Genomic DNA, 18,211 nt, shown 5'->3' with positions numbered 1-18,211 from the left:
TGGCGTCATATTTTTATTGCGATTTTATGTTTACATAGAGACCAAAGATGATAGGTGTAGCCTCGTCTATCAGGCAATTATTTAATTGGAGAGATCCTGGCCATATTCCAGTGACATGAAAGCATGCTTTGCGTTCGCTATTTCATCACATTTCCAAAAATATGACTTTCATATCTATTAGATCGACGCAGTTCATACAAACCTCCCTTCTAAATTTCTAGTAATCAAAGACCCATGAGATCTTTACATTTCTCCTAAGTCTTATTACAGTTGTGAATCTGCTTCTCCACCTCACATCTGTTAGCCATTAGGAGTTTCTTTAGCTCCCTGATTCAAAAGAACGGGGTCAGTTATCGAGAAAATTTCTAGATTACAAGCTGTTTCTCTCATCGCTGCAAGGATTTTAATTTTCTCTATGACACCTCCCATTTTATAGATTGCATTGGAGATTGATTTATAGGTTGTCTCCTAAGCCAATCTTACTGAGCAACCTCCCTGGATCCCACAGTACCCTGTCCTTCTTGGGTTCTGAGATGGTCTTTTCTGAGACGTCACTCAGTGAAGCCAGACAAGTCTGAGACTCCTGACTAGAGGTAAAAAGAAGTGACACTAAGGCCACAACCTTACAAGAACCCTCTGGGACCTGCTTGAGGTCAGTAACTGTTCCTGCTATCCAGCTGGATGATGAGGGTGCAGAAGCTAGTGGGTTACCTTCATTCTGGGCTCACTGGCTGTGGGTGACAGTGGCTATGTAGGCTGTCTCCACGGGGAATAACAGCGCTTTCTCACTTGCCTGACAGGTTGCAGATTAAGTTTCCTACCACGCTGACAGACTGTTAATACTATGTTCCTGTCACTCTGACAGGCTGTGGGACAAACCTACCCGCCCATCTTGCAGTTAGGGACACTGCTTTGCTACCACCTGGACAGGCTGTGGGACACACCTTCCCATCCCATGGCAGGATGTGAATTCTAATTTTGAATCCCCCTTACAGGTTATGGGTACTGCTTTTCCAACATTCTGATAGACTGTGGGACACACTCTTACTTCACCTTCATCGGTTGTGGGACACACTTTACCACCATCTGAACAGGCTGGGGCTAAGACATTCCCCACCTCCCTATTTGCCTCAGGACATATGCTAATTTTGGGGCATCTACCACCGGCCATGACATTGGTCGGCTACATGCAACCACCTTTCTTATGATCCTGATGCTTTTCCCCACCCTCCCCTGTTACCTCAGGAGCCATGCTAATCATGAGGCAGCTACCACTGGCCATGTCACAGTCCTTCATGACACTGGTCAGCTGCACGGGACCACCTGCTTCATGATCTTCATGCTTATTCCCATTGCCCTTAGCACTCATCTCATGCTTTCTCATCTTCGTGGATATCAGCCAGCAGCATACCATGGCTGAGTTCTCCTTTACCACAAAACACATTTTCATTATGCATCACATGAACATTCACAGTATTAACTTTTGAAATGCATGATATATCAAATCAGTTCTCAAAAAAACATTTGTGGGGAGCTTCTCGGACTCCCCTATTTCAATTAACCTCCTCTTCGCATCCCAATCCAGGAAATCCCGGTCCATTGGTAAGGGATTGCAAACACCCCCAAATGTGCTGATAGTGAGAGTTTTCCCATGTGTGAGTTGTTCAGGTAGCACAAACTCAGGGTGGATGAGGATTTCTTCTGCGCCGATGTCCTTGAGCCCAACAGTAATGGTGTCGCCAACAGTAACCAGTTGCAAGTTTTCATGGGCCCTCCCAACCGGCCTATCCACAAAAAAATAGCTGCAGCAGGGAAATGGGCCTCCAGTGTGGGATTCATCTTCTTCCTCTCCAGGCAGGTGAGGCTGATGTGACGAGTTGGATTGCAGTTATAGCAAGGGAGAGAGGCAAACACCTCAAGAGGTTTGCCTTGTAGCCCTGGGTTTAACCCTCCGTCAGGAACAATATTCGCACTAACTCGTAATGGAACAATGTGCCTGTCAAGCACAGGCTAGAAAAATGCCTAGAATATCTAATTTTCTCAATTTCAGTGATCTAAAAGTGATCAGAGACCTTCATAGGGATGTAATAAAAGAGACTACACATTATCAGGTGCAAAACAAACCCATTTACTCAACATAAAGGTAATAACTTTGATATACACAAATTTCAAAACTCCCACCAAATATCCCCCAATGATATCAAGTAACAGTTATTAAAAAGAGAACATTTTGGCCCAAAAACATTTTCTAGGCACCTAGAATAATATTACACACAGAATTAATCTGAATTAGATCCTGAAGGTTCCCCAGAAAAAACACATTTGCAAAGCAAAGAGCAAGAATTGCAATACATTTTTGCATGTGTCAGGCAGATTGCATGATGACATTTGAGACATTCATAATTAGAAAGCCTTCTGTTCCCGCTTTCCATGGTGCAGGTGGTGCAGCTCCTTCTTTTGGGAGATGGTACAGGTGTTGGATTTTCAGTATCAATATCTGGGCGGAATCTTTTGAGCCTAACTTGAAGGCCAGAGGGGATACCGATGGTTTTCATACTTCTCCTGCGTAGCTCTCCAAGCATTCGTTCATGGGCCAATTTTTTCAGGTACAATCGTCTACGGAGTGGTTCAAGCTGGTTTTCAAGGTAAATGATTTGTGAATTTATACCACCCAAATTTAGCATAGCAAAAAATATGACCATTGACCAGCGCTTGGTGTTTCTGCTGACGCTGAAAGTTGAGCACATCTGATCAGCTGTATCAACACCCCATTTGGTTTCATTATAAAATGTAATAATCTCTGGTTTTTGTTGTGCTTCAGATTTAGGATCGATGGCATCATCATTATGAAGCGTTGAGAGAAGTACATTTTTTTTTTCGCGTGGTACATAGGAAACCAAAACCTTTCCATCATGGAATGCAAACATACTGCTGTACTGTTTCCTCCCTGTCACAGTAACAAGCTGTGGTGGCAATTCTTTTTTATTTTTTCTTACAGTTCCAACATATGAAAGCTTCTGCGTTTTTAGATAATCAATAAGATCACAGTTTGAAAACCAATTATCAGCAGTTATATTGCGACCTGATCCAAATAAGGGCTCAGACATTCTTTTCACAACATCAGTGGGTTTGTTGCTGACACAGTAAGGACCATCTGGCTGTTTTCCAGCATAAATTTCAATGTTGTATGTGTAGGTCTTACTGGCATCAACAAGGGCATACATTTTTATTCCGTATTTGCTAGGTTTTGATGGTGCATTTCGTCAATTGTGACATTTGCCCCAGGGCGATAGTTTATCTTACAGTTTTCCACAAATTTTTGGAATACATCGCGAATTGGAGCAAGTCGGTCATATGTTTTACGTTCGGTTCGGGTAGTTCTGTCATCAAACCGAAGGCAACGAATTAGAATCTTGAATCTTTTTAGAGACATAACAAGGCTAAATTTTTCAATTCCATCACTTTCTATACCCCAAAGTTCCTCCAAACTTTGCCGATTTGCCCTATAAGCTCCTGCAAGGTATAAAAATCCAAAAAATGCACGCAGTTCGATTTCATCTGTGGGCTTCAGGATTCTGTCACAGATGAACTTGTGCTTTATATTGTCTATATATTGATTAGTGTATATGACAACAGAGTCCAGAAAGTCATCTGTGAAAAAAGTATTCCAGCATTGAGCTGCATTTTTTGCATTACGTGCTATTCCCATAACTGCAGGAAGGTGAGTGATAATGTTATGAGGTTCCATACTTTTTTTATGGGTGGATTCTTGTTCCATTTGTTTTTTTTTATCTTTTCCCATATAATAAGATTCTATATCTTCTTCCTCCTCATCACTGTCACCATCTTGCTCTGTTTCAGAATTTAGTTCACAGACTTCCACATTTTTTGAGAATCAATCTCACTTTCTTCAAAATCCTCATTCATTGTGGGGTCTGCATCATCATCATCATCATCATCTAACAGCATGTTTCCCACTTCCTCAACATGATGGGGTTTTGAAAGATCATACATTTTCTTCTCCATTTCAGAAGATAATCTGAAGCAAGAGAGAGAATATGCATTAGGGAACAATGTGCCTGGGAAGCACACTTTCATTTGTAAGAAAATCTGCCTTATTTATATGAAATATCCACAAACCTTTCTCTATCCATTCATAAAACAAGCTAAATAAACAATAGTAATGACTAAAAACTTAACATACCAACCTTATATAGTGTGATGTGTTCGGGACCAATGAGCCTGAGAAGCCAGCACAGCTATATCTTCCTTCCTGAAGCTCTGCAGACCAACTGTGGTATCAGGTTTCACACAGCATCTAGAGCCAGGAGACTATCTAGAGGGAGGGGGTTTCCTGAAAATCTGGTGAGAAGGGAGAAATGAAAGTAGAAGAGATGCGCCTGTCAGATCCATTGTTGCTGACGGAGGGTTAAATATCGGGCCCACTGGTCCTCAGGCAGTTGGTACTGTCTACATGCCTTTTCAATCCCCTGCAGAAATATGTCCATGTCTCTGTTGTTGTTCCATGACAGTAAAATGCTCAGTATGGGGCTTAAAGGTTTTGGCATTGCTGGATTCACTGCTCAGTGGGGTGGATGTGTCCGTCTGGATTCGGATTAACTCCAACTGATATCGATGCTCATCTTGTTGTTCTCGCTCAGATTTGTCAGCCTCGGCCTGTCATTTGGCTCTATCAGCTTCTTGCTCTTGATATTGCTGTCCCTCATGATCATCTGCGCTCAATTGCTGTAAGGCCATCTGCAGGTGCGGGTTCACACTACTCTGGTTGTGGATGTGGCTGGCATCCACAGGTGGGACCTCTGCAGTAATGCCACCTATGCCGTGGCTGGCCTCCCCTTTATCAGGACTCTGTTTGACAGACTTGCTCTGCATCACATTGCAACAGTTCTGCAAGCAATCATTTGGTGCCTGGTTTTCCCAGTGGAGTCAATCTGTTACATTGTACAGAGGGCAGTAAGAACATAATTGGTGTCCTGGTTGTACCATGACACAGTTTCCCTGCTACATGTTTTTCAACAAAAAAAAAGTAAACATTTGCTTTGATCACTGATATGTTAACAGATTCTTTATGAGCCATAATTGTCAAACAAATGATAGAACAGAAAAACAAGAGAAGGGGGAGGGATGTAACTGCTACACGTATAGTATTGTTCCAGATTAAAATGAATAAAAACGCTGCTTCTGATTCCACATAACTTTCCATAGAATTTTCTCAAGAACTGCAAGTTTTCAGAGACAGAAATGATTGCTCAATCCCACCATTAATGTTTTGTAATTTCCCACTGCTGCCACCAATTGTCAAAAATCACAGCCGTGGGGTCATGCTGATCCCACCACGCTGCTACCTTTTTGTTACAAACAGCCCTCTGCTGCTCCCTATCGTCAGGACAACTACTCAATTGACCGACAATTAACAGAGGTGGCACGGCTATCACTACTAGTAGGCAGATTATTGGGGAAAGCACAGTGAGCATATTCTGTATACACAACCGATTCTAGTGCATGGACTATATATATACCTCTGTACGGTCACTTCCAGGTGCACAGTAACCCAATAAAGATTATTAGCTGCAACCACCAATCGTTCATACAAGCTGATTGGATACCCGTTACAGGTAGCCCATGGCTTTCAGGAGTATGGCTTACAGAACAAAAGGAACAGAACTATTACATTTTATATTTTATCCAGAAAGATAGGCAGTGTTTATAAAAAAATGGACAAAACATTTGATAAAGGGGACAAAACAATATAGTATATATAATTACATAAAATAAACAAAATTATTAAAAGAAACTTAACACTGGTCACAGAGATGGATCAGCGCTTAGTGAAGGGTGTCACTTTGAAAATATCACGTGAAATGTGGAACATGGATCATGCTTACACAGCTTTATATCTCTTTGCATGGAACTCAGATGATCATTTTCCTTGTCTTTTTATTATCTCCTAAGTTACACCCACACCTTCCCTTGATGACTTATAACCAGGCTAGTCATGGGATGTGGCTTGAGTTTTAGAAAATTATGAAATTCTCTACATTCACAATATCTTTGCTCCTTAGGGTCACAGGCACTAAACATTGGCATCATATTTTTATCATGATTTTATCTTTACCTACAGAACAAAAATGACAGATGTAGCTTCAGCTATCAGGTAATTATTCAATTGAAGGGATCCTGGCCATTGCCCATGGATATGAAACTATGCTTTGCGTTCACCACTTCATCACGTTTCTGAAAATATGATTGCTCTACATTGACGCAGTTCATGCAAACCTCCCTTCTTAATTTTTAGTAAGCAGAGAAACACACAAGTAGATCTTTATATTTTTTCTAAGTCTTATTTCAGTTGTAAATCTGCTTCTCCACATCCCTGATGCAGGGCCTTAATTCCCTGATTTCAAAGAGGGGGACATCTATACAGAGACAACTTGTAGAGTGCAAGCTCTTTCTCTCATCTCTGCAAGAATTTTAATTTTCCGCATGACAATATTTTTTTATATGTTAATTAGATGCTTGGGGAACCATGGCAGTGATGAAGAAGTTTGATGCACTTTCCCTGCTACATGTTTTTAAACAAAGAAAAGTAAACATTTGCTTTGATTGCTGATATGTTAACAGGCCCTTTATGATCCTACAAAATTAAATAGCCATATTTAAGAGTGCTTCATTCTAGATAACAAATGTGCCAATGGTGATGGAAGTATCCAGCGCTGTTGATTAAATGACAAGCCATGATGAGGTGAAGAAATGCTGGTTTAATGTCAACGCATTTCAGAGTCACTCGGACTCCTTTTTTAGGACAAACCACAAAATCTTTGACATTAAATTAGCATTTCTTAATTTCACCATGGCTTGTTATTTAATCAGCAGCGCGGGACACTTCCATCTTGCTTGGCCCATTTGTATATATTTCCTTTGGGAGCTGCAATAGCTATAGCTATGATTTATGCACTTTAGTGATGAGCGAGCACTAAAATGCTCGGGTGCTTGTTGCTTAGGTCGGGCAAATTGGAATGCTCGGGTGCTCGACCCGAGCAACAGACCCAATGTAAGTCTATGGGAAACCCAAGCATTTTTGCCATGACCCCCCTGGGGGTCTTTTTAGGGTCTAAAAATGTCTGAAATCGATGGTAACAGTGCTGACATGACATGGGAACATCATGGTCATGGGGAACACCCTTGGAAGCATTTCTGACTCCCAGGTCACTGTGAACAATGTTGTCAGAGTCTTACGCCACTTTTCCGGGCGCACAATAAAACATACAAAAATGAAACCAAAACTGATTTTCCTGGGAAATATGTTAAGGAACATCCTTTCCAAGGTAATGTTTTGTATGTAAGGCAAAACAAATAACCCAAAACAAAAATGTAACCTCCACCATTTGGGCTATGTTCACACGTAGCGTTTTTGATGCATTTTTCAACTTTAGTATTGCTTTCAACCAGGACAAATGCATTCAATGGGAAATGTCACTTTAATATTTTACAACCTTAGCTGGTCATGTGGTATGTGGCACATCATCAGACACATCCTGTTTCATTTATGATGGAGGGACTGTTAAAGCAGGAGAGCCATCAGGTAACTTTAATGTTCTTAAAGGGACAGCAATTGGTCCTCACTATTCTTAGAGAACCATCAGCCAGCTATGCTTTGCTGTTCCCATTATTAAACAGTGGGTCTCCTATACTGTTATTGCCTATGTATTGAATGCAAGGCCTGCCCTAAATTTGGATGCACCCCAATAACCCATTGAGTTACATGCACTCCAATAACCCTTTGAACTTACGCACTGGATGGCCACATGAAACCAAAGTTCCCATTATTATTCATTTGGTACTCCCATACTGTTTGTCTATTCATTGAATCCAAGTCCTTCCCTGCCCCAAAGTTACCTGCACCCCAATAACCCTTTGAACCGACGTTCTGAATGGCCACATGAAACCAAAGTTCCCATTATTATTCATTTGGTACTCCTATAATGTTTGCCCATGAAGTGAATGCCAGGCCTGCTCCAAATTTGAATGCACCCCAATACCCCTTGGAAGAGACGTGGAAGATGGCGGGTCAAAATGCGCATACACTAAGTGTATGGGCTGACAAACACTTCCCCCTAGGGGTACATGTCAACATATTGGGTAAACTTTTTGTTAAAGGGCATCATAAACACCCTTAAAAAGAACAAAAACCTGGCTGTTGCATCACAGAACACGTTCACCCTGGTGATCTAGTGGTAGTGTAGGAAGAGACCTGGAGGTTGACCTACTAATAATCTTTTCCAAATATAAAGGAGAGGGTTTCCTATGGTTGTAATGCACATACACTAAGTGTATTGTCTGACAAATATTTCCCCCTGGGGGGTACACATCAACACACTGTGTATCAGGAAGTGTATACACATGTGTGGGTGTGAAGAGGAATGGGAATATACCTCCCAAAAAATGACACTGGATTTGAAGTTATGTTTCACTATTATCATTCGGTGGCGTAATGAAGTCTGGCGCAATCCAGCCCTTGTTCATTTTATAGTAGTCAGCCTGTCATCATTTTCAGTTGACAGGTGGATGTGCTTATTAGTTATAATTCCACAAGCGGCACTAAAAACCCGCTCTGACAAAACGCTAGTGGCAGGGCAGGCCAGGACATCCAAGGCATAGAGAGCCAATTCATACCACGTGTCCAGCTTGGATACCCAATAATTAAGAGGCACGGAGGAATCACGGAGGACATTGGTATGGTCAGCAAGGTACTCCCTCAGCATCTTCCAAAACTTTGCACTCCTTGTGAGAGTACCCCGCGCCTCAGGGCCATTGCGATGGGAGGGTCTGAGAGAACTCTCCCAGAACTTTGCCATTGTTTCCCTCCCTCTGCTGTATCGGAGTTGTATCTCTCATGCCTGTACTCCTTGGTTGTCCAATGAACTGTGACCTCTGCCACCAGCGATTTCAGATGGGAATTTTTTTAATAATTCCACAACAAGGTCCCTCTGTTACTGCCCCATTTTAGTAGACCTGTCTGCCTCTGGAATAAGAGATTGAAAGTTCTCCTTGTAGTCTGGGTCTAGAAGTGTCACCAACCAGTAAAGAGTGTCACCCAAAATTTTGAGAGTGCAAGGGTCACCGGAAAGGAAGCGCAACATAAAGACAGCCATACGTGCCAGACTGCTAACAGGCAAGACTTCTGTGTCCTCACAAAGAGGATGACTGGCCATGCTCTCCTCCGTCTCCTCCTCCTCCTCCCTTGCCACATGCCTTGCCCATTTTAAGTGGAATACAATATTTTCCACGTTTACTACAAATGGCTGAATTTGGAGTGAACTTATATGTGATCTGTTTGCGGGAAAACCAAAGTTTAAAATATCTGGCCCGTAGGTAACAATTTTTTTTCAGCAAACTGGTGTCAAAACTAGGCTAAGACACAGGAAAAACAGTTGAATGGAGGCCTCAAATGCCAAAATTTGTAGCCCACAGATAGATGAGGCGTGTGACGGAGATACTGCACTGTAAAATAGGTGGCATGAATTTTTATTTTTTTTACAAGAAAATAGTGTCAAGAACTAGGACAACACAAATCAATAACAGTTGAATGGAGGCCTCACATGCCACAGTTTTTAGCCCACAGAGAGATGAGCCGTGTGACGAAGACACCACACTGTAAAATATGTGGCCTGTAATTTTTTTTACAGCAAATAGTGTCACTAACTAGGGTAGCACAAAGCAAATACAGTTTAATTTAGGTCTGAAATGCCACACTTTTTAGCCTGCAGATAGATGAGGCATGTGACGGAGACATCACCCTGTAAAATGTGGCCTGTATTTTTTTTACATGAAAATAGTGTCAGGAACTAGCATAACTCACAGCAAAAACAGTTAAATGGAGGCCTCAAATGCCACGATTTGTAGCCCACAGATAGATGAGGCATGTGATGGAGATACCACACTGTAAAACATGTGGCCTGTATTTTTATTTTTTACAGCAAAATGGTGTCAATAATTAGGGTAGCACACAGCAAAAACAGTTCAATGTAATCCTGAAATGCCACAATTTTTAGCCCACAGATAGATGAGTCGTGTGACAGAGAAACCACACTGTAAAATATGTGGCTTGTAATCTTTTTTACAGCAAAATAGTGTCACTAACTAGGGTAACTCAAAACAAAAACAGTTTAATGTAGGCCTGAAATGCAACAATTTTTAGCCTACAGATAGTTGAGGGGTATGACGGAGACACCACACTGTAAAACATGTGACCTGTATTAATATTTTTTTTTACAGTAAAACAGTGTCAAGAACTAGGGTAACACACAGCAAAAACCGATGAATGGAGACCTCAAATGCCACAATTTGAAACCAACAGATATATGAGGCGTGTGACGGAGATACCACACTGTATTTTATTTTTTTTACAGGAACATAGTGTCACTATCTAGGGTAACACACAGCAAAAACAGCTCAATGTAGGCCTGCAATGCCACAATTTTTTGAACACAGTTAATTGAGTTGTGTGACGGAGAAACCACACTGTAAAATATGTGGCCTGTATTTTTATTTATGGCAAAATAGTGTCACTAACAAGGGTAGCACACAGCAAAAACAGTTCAATGTAGGCCTGAAATGCCACAATTTTTAACCCACAGATAGATGAGGCATGTGACAGAGATACCACACTGTAAAATATGTGGCCTGTATTTTTATACTTTCATAGCAAAATAGTTTCAAGAACTAGGGTAATACACAGCAAAAACAGTTCAATGTAGGCCTGAAATGCTGCAATTTTTAGCCCACAGATAGATGAGGCATGTGTCGGAGATACCACATTGTAAAATATGTGGCCTGTATTTTTAGTTTTTTTACTGCAAAATAGTGTCACTAACTAGGGTAGCACACAGCAAAAACAGTTGAATGGAGGCCTCAAATGCCACAATTTGTAGCCCACAGATAGATGAGGCATGTGACGGAGATACTACACTTTCAAATATCTGGCCTGTATTTTTTTTGGCCAGTAAAATTGTGTCAATAAGCAGGCTAAGACACAACAAAAAACATTCTATGGAGGCCTGCAATGGCACAATTTTGACCGCAATTATATACAATCTGTTTGGCGGACAAAACCCAGTGGAAAATATCTGCCATGTAGCTAAATATTTTTTTGTCAGCGAAATATTTTTTGACAGTAAAATGGTTTCAAGAAATCGTATAAGACACTCCAAATTTTTTTACAGTACCACAAAACTGGCAGAATTTTCTGCGCAATCAGATGTGATCGCTGGGACGGCAAACCCTTTTAAAATAGCTGGATTTTCACACTGTACTATGAAAAGGATCTGGCTGTATTCTGCAGTGTCAACAATCAAATGGAGAAAAAAAGTGTGCTCTGGAATGTTTTTGAATAAAATAATCAGGATTAAGATGCAAAAAAAATTCTTCCTGGCCACTGATACCTGGGGCTATGTATATATGGTCAATATATGTAATAGGCAGCAGCAGACAGTAATTTAATGGACCCTATCGATGTATGCAATGAAGTATGCTGCATACAGTGCCTGCCTGACTAGCAGTGATATCTGTCACGGAGTGACCAGTCCTCTGTACCGCGACCCGCAGGACGGCACTAAAACCAGAACAAGGGGAACACCGGGGAAACAGTTACAGAGGTGGGCCCTGCAATAGGGAATGGGGACGTGGAGACCGCCTTCACTCCCCTGAAGCAGTGTCCCTCAACACTCCTAATCTCCCCTATACAGGCTCCTCACCTGTCGCCGAGCAGGATACCTCAGTCCCTAACTCGCCCTGCACCTAACCCTTACTAATGAACTGGATTTATTGCATTTTTGCATTGTTTATCATTCTAGATAAGTAGTCCCACCACTGTACTAATACACACAAGGAAAATACAACAAAACAGGGAAAACACACAACTTAGCTTTGCTCTGTTGCAATAGCTCCCAGCAACAGAGTACAACACCCGGATCCAGCTTCCAACTGAATAGCTGCTACTTCCAAGCTCTGACTGAGCTGGAAGGAACTCCTCACAATAGCTCCTTTCTCCACCAAGGTTGGTTGGGAAAGAACAATATCACCAAGTGATTGAGAGCACCTGATACTCCTTTATAGGTAGGAGCCAGGGTAATCACACCTGCTTGGTAATTTACATGTAATAACCCCAGCGGCCACCGGGGGGCAAAACCAGAACTTAAGGCAACTACAGTGTAATAACCCCAGCGGCCACCGGGGGCAAAACTAACCTTAAGCCAAAGGCTTAAAGGAAAAAAAAGGTTATCTGTGCTAAATCTGTCACAAGCAAACATGGATCGTGACAATATCTATATACCCACATATAGTGCCTGCATGCCTTGCACTGATATGTACAGTTGTGGCCAAAAGTATTGACACCCCTGCAATTCTGTCAGATAATACTCAGTTTCTTCCAGAAAATGATTGCAAACACAAATTCTTTGGTATTATTATCTTCATTTAATTTGTCTTAAATGAAAAAACACAAAGAATTGTCCTAAAGCCAAATTGGATATAATTCCACACCAAACATAAAAAAGAGAGTGGACAAAAGTATTGGCACTGTTCGAAAAATAATGTGATGCTTCTCTAATTTGTGTAATTAACAGCACCTGTAACTTACCTGTGGCACCTAACAGGTGTTGGCAATAACTAAATCACACTTGCAGCCAGTTGTGTGTACCACATTGAGCATGGAGAAAAGAAAGAAGACCAAAGAACTGTCTGAGGACTTGAGAAACCAAATTGTGAGGAAGCATGATCAATCTCAAGGCTACAAGTCTATCTCCAAAGACCTGAATGTTCCTGTGTCTACCGTGCGCAGTGTCATCAAGAAGTTTAAAGCCCATGGCACTGTGGCTAACCTCCCTAGATGTGGATGGAAAAGAAAAATTGACAAGAGATTTCAACGCAAGATTGTGCGGATGTTGGATAAAGAACCTCAACTAACATCCAAACAAGTTCAAGCTGCCCTGCAGTCTGAGGGTACAACAGTGTCAACCCGTACTATCCGTCGGCGTCCGAATGAAAAGGGACTGTATGGTAGGAGACCCAGGAAGACCCCACTTCTTACCCCGAGACATAAAAAAGCCACGCTAGAGTTTGCCAAAACTTACCTGAAAAAGCCTAAAACGTTTTGGAAGAATGTTCTCTGCTCAGGTGAGACAAAAGTAGAGCTTTTTGGGCAAAGGCATCAACATAGTTTACAGGAGAAAAAAAGAGGCATTCAAAGAAATGAACACGGTCCCAACAGTCAAACATGGTGGAGGTTCCCTGATGTTTTGGGGTTGCTTTGCTGCCTCTGCCACTGGACTGCTTGACCGTGTGCATGGCATTATGAAGTCAGAAGACTACCAACAAATTTTGCAGCATATTGTAGGCCCAGTGTGAGAAAGCTGGGTCTCCCTCAGAGGTCATGGGTCTTCCAGCAGGACAATGACCCAAAACACACTTCAAAAAGCACTAGAAAATGGTTTGAACTAATGCTCCTTTGGATGCTTTCCTGAGAATTACTATTATGCAGTAGTTCCAGATCCACAAACCAGAAACTATAGTTCTAGTATATCACAGATCAGGACTTTGGACAGTACCTTGGACGTTGCATAACTCTGAAATGCTTCTAGTAGGTTTCACTTATTTACAAATTGCATCCTTTACTGAAATTATCCTAATTGCGGCAAAGCTATGACATGTAAATAACTTCTAAAATATACAGTTCAGTACTAGATTGTGTGATGGGATGTTGAAGCAGCAAACTAGTCTAATTGCCATATGTGGAGTCGGAAAATAATTTTTCTCCTACACTGAGGAAACTAATAGCTGTCTCATGGAAATTTTGCCTGGGATGACTAGTGTGAGGAAACTAACGCCCCATCACTTTGTCAAAAAGGATAATAAAAACAGAGCTTATAGATACTTTTTTTCAATATGTGTTTAGATGACTAACATGATAAAGGCTCCTGAGGAAGGAAGTTTAGAGATAAATATGGTATACAAATGCTGGTGGGTTGGAGAGAACGGGGGATCATAGAATCATAGATTCGACAGGTTCCCTTTAAAAACAATGACATTTTGCAATGATAACATTTTTTTCTGTCGATAAAACTAAAATACCACTACATAATTTTTCTTATTGCCCCCAGTGTTATACTTATCAGTTGCTGTCTTCGTCTTTTATTGGAGCCACTCTGGTCAGTCTTCTGCAGTTTTTTACCTGCAGAATCTCTTCAGTGTTTGTTGGGTGAGCTGGAAGTCACAATTTAATGTAAAGTCTATGAGAGACAGCATGAGGCTCTCATAGAATTACAATGAAAACTTGTGACAGTTAACTCTGACTTCCGGTCTGTCAGAAGTTGCAGTGAAAGGATGGCAGCGTGGGACCAGAGCGACGCCAGGAAGATCTGAAGATGGCGACTGGTAAGGGAACTTACATTAGTAGCACCACTCCAGTGATGACATAACAAAACAGGAGCGGTGCTTTAATTGTCACAATTATTTATAACTATTGTCCAATCAATGTAGGATCTCACAAATTCCCACAGAAACTAATGATAATCTTACTATAGCATGTTGAAATATTACATATCTTATGTAATGTTGCTATTTTACAAATTCTCCAATGTTATTGTACAGAATAGAAAATGTATTTTAACCCCTTCATGACCTACGACTAGAGTTGAGCGACTTTGGTTGGATCGGGTTTCATGAAACAAAATTTGTTTCAGATGAAACTCGTCCGACTAGGGCAAAAAAAGTCAGAGTTTCGTCCGCTCAATGCCGACTTTTATTTCCCATTGACTTGCATTGGGGTCGGGTTTCGGATGAAACTCCGACTTTTTTGCCCTAGTCGGACGAGTTTCAACTGAAACAAATTTTGTTTCATGAAACCCCATCCGACCACAGTCGCTCAACTCTACTTACGACATTAAGGTACATAATAGGTTACCTCCCTGCCTTTGATGCAGACTCCAACGCTGAGACCAGTTTTCATCACAGATTTTATTCCTAAAAGACCTTTTAGAAGTGTGAGCTCACATGCAGTGGCAATGGTATGGCTATGATACAGACAAATGCTAAGCTGACATGCAATTTTGTAGCAAATCATGACAGTTTGAGGCTGTGTGCCCACGTAGCGATTTTTAAGCGTTTTTGCCGCGATTTTTGGCGTGAAAACGCTGCAAAAACATTTAAAAATCGTGTACAGAACGCCCCCCATGCATTCCTATGGCATTCCGCACATGCTGTGCTAATGCTGCACTTTTTTCCGCGGCGGAATCGCATCGCGGAAAAAATCGCAGCATGCTCATTCTTTTGTGCGGAATCGCAAAGAATTGCCACGATTCCGCACCCATAGGAATGCATGCATGCGGGAAGCTAAGCGTCTCATGTGCGGTTGGTACCCACGGTGTGGAGGAAAGGAGACTGTCCTCCAGGCCCTGGGTACCATACCCCTGTAAAAAAAAGAATAAAAAATAAAAAATCGGGGTATATTTACCTTCCGATGTCCCGCGCTGCATTCCCGGCCTAGCGTTCCCAGTAATGCCTTGCGGCAAGGCCCTGTAATGACATGGTCTCGCGAGATCGCTTTAGCAATGCGAGACTACGTCATCACAGGTCTCGCAAGGCATTACTGGGAACGCTGAGGCCCGGGATGGCAGCGCGGGACGCCGGAAGGTAAATATACCCCGATTTTTTAATTTTTTTGGCATTTTAACATTCTATCTTTTACTATTGATGCCGCATAGGCGGCCTCAATAGTAAAAACCTGGTCACACTTGTCAAACACTATGTTTGATGAGTGTGACCAACCTGTCAATCACTTTCCAAGCGATGCTTCAAATCGCTTGGAAAGTGCTTGAATATCGCACGCGAAAATCGCGGCAAAATCGCGATCATAATCGCGGTAAAATCGCAGTGAAATCGCGCGGAAAAAAACGCTCGATTTCAAGAAAGGAGTCCGGTTTTTAGTGAGCGTTTTAAAACGCTACGTGGGCACATAGCCTGAAAGTAATTGTAAATGGCCAAGTGACTTTGTGGGCTAAACTGCTCTTCTGTGTACCTGCAAAACCACATGAACATTAGCAATCAGTTTAACCCCTTAGTGATGGATATAATTTTGACCTAAATAACCAGGCCAAATTTTTCAAATCTGAGCAATATCACTTTATGTGGTAATAGCTCTGGAACATTTCAACAGATCCCAGGTAATTCTCAGAATGTTTTTTCATGACAAATTGTACTTCATGATAGTGGTAAATTTTGGTAGATATGATTTGTGCATATTTATGAAAATATTGAATATTTGACAAAAAATTTGGAAACGTTTGCAATTTTGCAATTTACATTTTTTTTTGCCCTTAAATCAGATATTTATATCGCAGAAAATAGTTAATAGATAACATTTCCCACATGTCTACTTTACATCTGCATCATTTTGAAACATAATTTTTTTATGTTAGGAAGTTAGAAGGGGTAATCAAAGTTGATCAGCAATTTCTCATTTTTCCAACAAAATTTTTGGGTGCTTCATAGGTATTAATGGAATGTTAAAGGAAAAAATGAACATTTTACATTTTTTCCACAAAAATGTTACCTTAGTCCTAAATTTTTACCTTTCAAGGGTAACAGGAGAAAATGAACCCCAACATTTGTTGTATGACTTGTCTTGAGAATGCCGAGACCCCATCTGTGGGAGAAAATTACTGTTTGGATGCATGGCAGGGCTCAGAAGGGAAGGAGTACCTTTTGACTTTTTGAACGCAAAATTGGCTGGAATTGATAGTGGGCGCCATGTCCCATTTGGAGAGTCCCTGATGTGCCTAAACAATGGAATCCCACACAAGTGACCCCTTTTTAGAAACTAGACTTCTCAAGGAATGCACCTATATTTGCAGTGAGCACCTTGAACCACCAGGTGCTTCACAGAAGTTTATAAAATAAAGCCGTGAAAATAAAAAAAATCAAATTTTTCCACATAAAAATGTTTTTACCTCCAAATTTTCCACTTTCAAAAAGGTAAATGAAGAAACTGGCTGATACTGTTGGTTGCTCATTTTTTGCTGAATACTGTGATACCCCATATGTGGGGGAAAACTACTTATTGTGCACACAGCAGGGAACAGAAAGGAAGGAGCGCCATTTGACTTTTTGAATGCAAAATTTGCTGGAATCATTATTGGATGCCATTTCGCATTTGGAGAGCCCCTGATGTGCCTAAACAGTGGAAATCCCCAAGTGATGCCATTTTAGAAACTAGACCCCTCAATGTATGTGTGGTGAGCATCTTGAACCCACAGGTGCATAACAGAAGTTTATAACATTGAGCTTTGAATATGGAAAAAAATAAATTTTCTCACAAAAATGTTGGTTTTGTCCCAAATTTTTCATTTTTACAAGGGTAACAGAGCAAAATGTATATACAATTTGTTGTGCAATTTCTTCTGAATACACCGATAACAATATGTGGTTGAGAACTACTTTTGAGACACAGTGCAAAGCTCAAAATGGAAGAAGAGTCATATTGGAGTTCAGATTTTGCTGGAATGGTTTGAGGATGCCATGTCTCATTGGCAGAGCCCCTGAGGTATCAGAACAGCAGAAACTCCAAATGAGTTTGCAAACTGCACCTCTCTATGAATTTATCTAGGGGTGCATTGAGCATGTTGATGTCATATGTGACTCACATAAATGTCATGGGTTTACCGCAACAGACAGGAGTCAGAAGACTGCAGCATGTGATTTCTCCTACTCCTGCACTGATTAGAGGCACTTAACCTTTACAGCTCTGGCAAAAATTAAGAGACCACTGCAAAATTTTGAGTTTGTCTGATTTTACTCTTTATAGGTATATTTTTGAGTAAAATGTAAATTGCTCTTTTATTCTATAAACTACTGACAACATGTCTTCGAATTTCTGAGCACTAAATTTTGTATTTATTTTCAGAAAATGAGAAATGGTCAAAATAACAAAAAAAATGCAGTGCTTGCAGACCTCAAATAATGCTAAGAAAACAAGTTCATAATCATTTATAAGCATCAATACTTATGTTTTAACTCAGGAAGAGTTCAGAAATCAATATTTTATGGAATAACCATGATTTTTAATCACAGCTTTCATGCGTCTTGGCATGCTTTCCACCAGTCTTCACACTGCTTTTGGGTGACCTTATGCCACTCC

This window comes from Dendrobates tinctorius, unplaced genomic scaffold, assembly GCF_039654945.1.
Source record: "Dendrobates tinctorius isolate UK_male_01 unplaced genomic scaffold, ASM3965494v1 ptg000022l, whole genome shotgun sequence".
In the NCBI taxonomy this organism is placed as follows: Eukaryota; Metazoa; Chordata; class Amphibia; order Anura; family Dendrobatidae; genus Dendrobates; species Dendrobates tinctorius.
Note: the sequence above shows the minus strand (reverse complement) of the source record.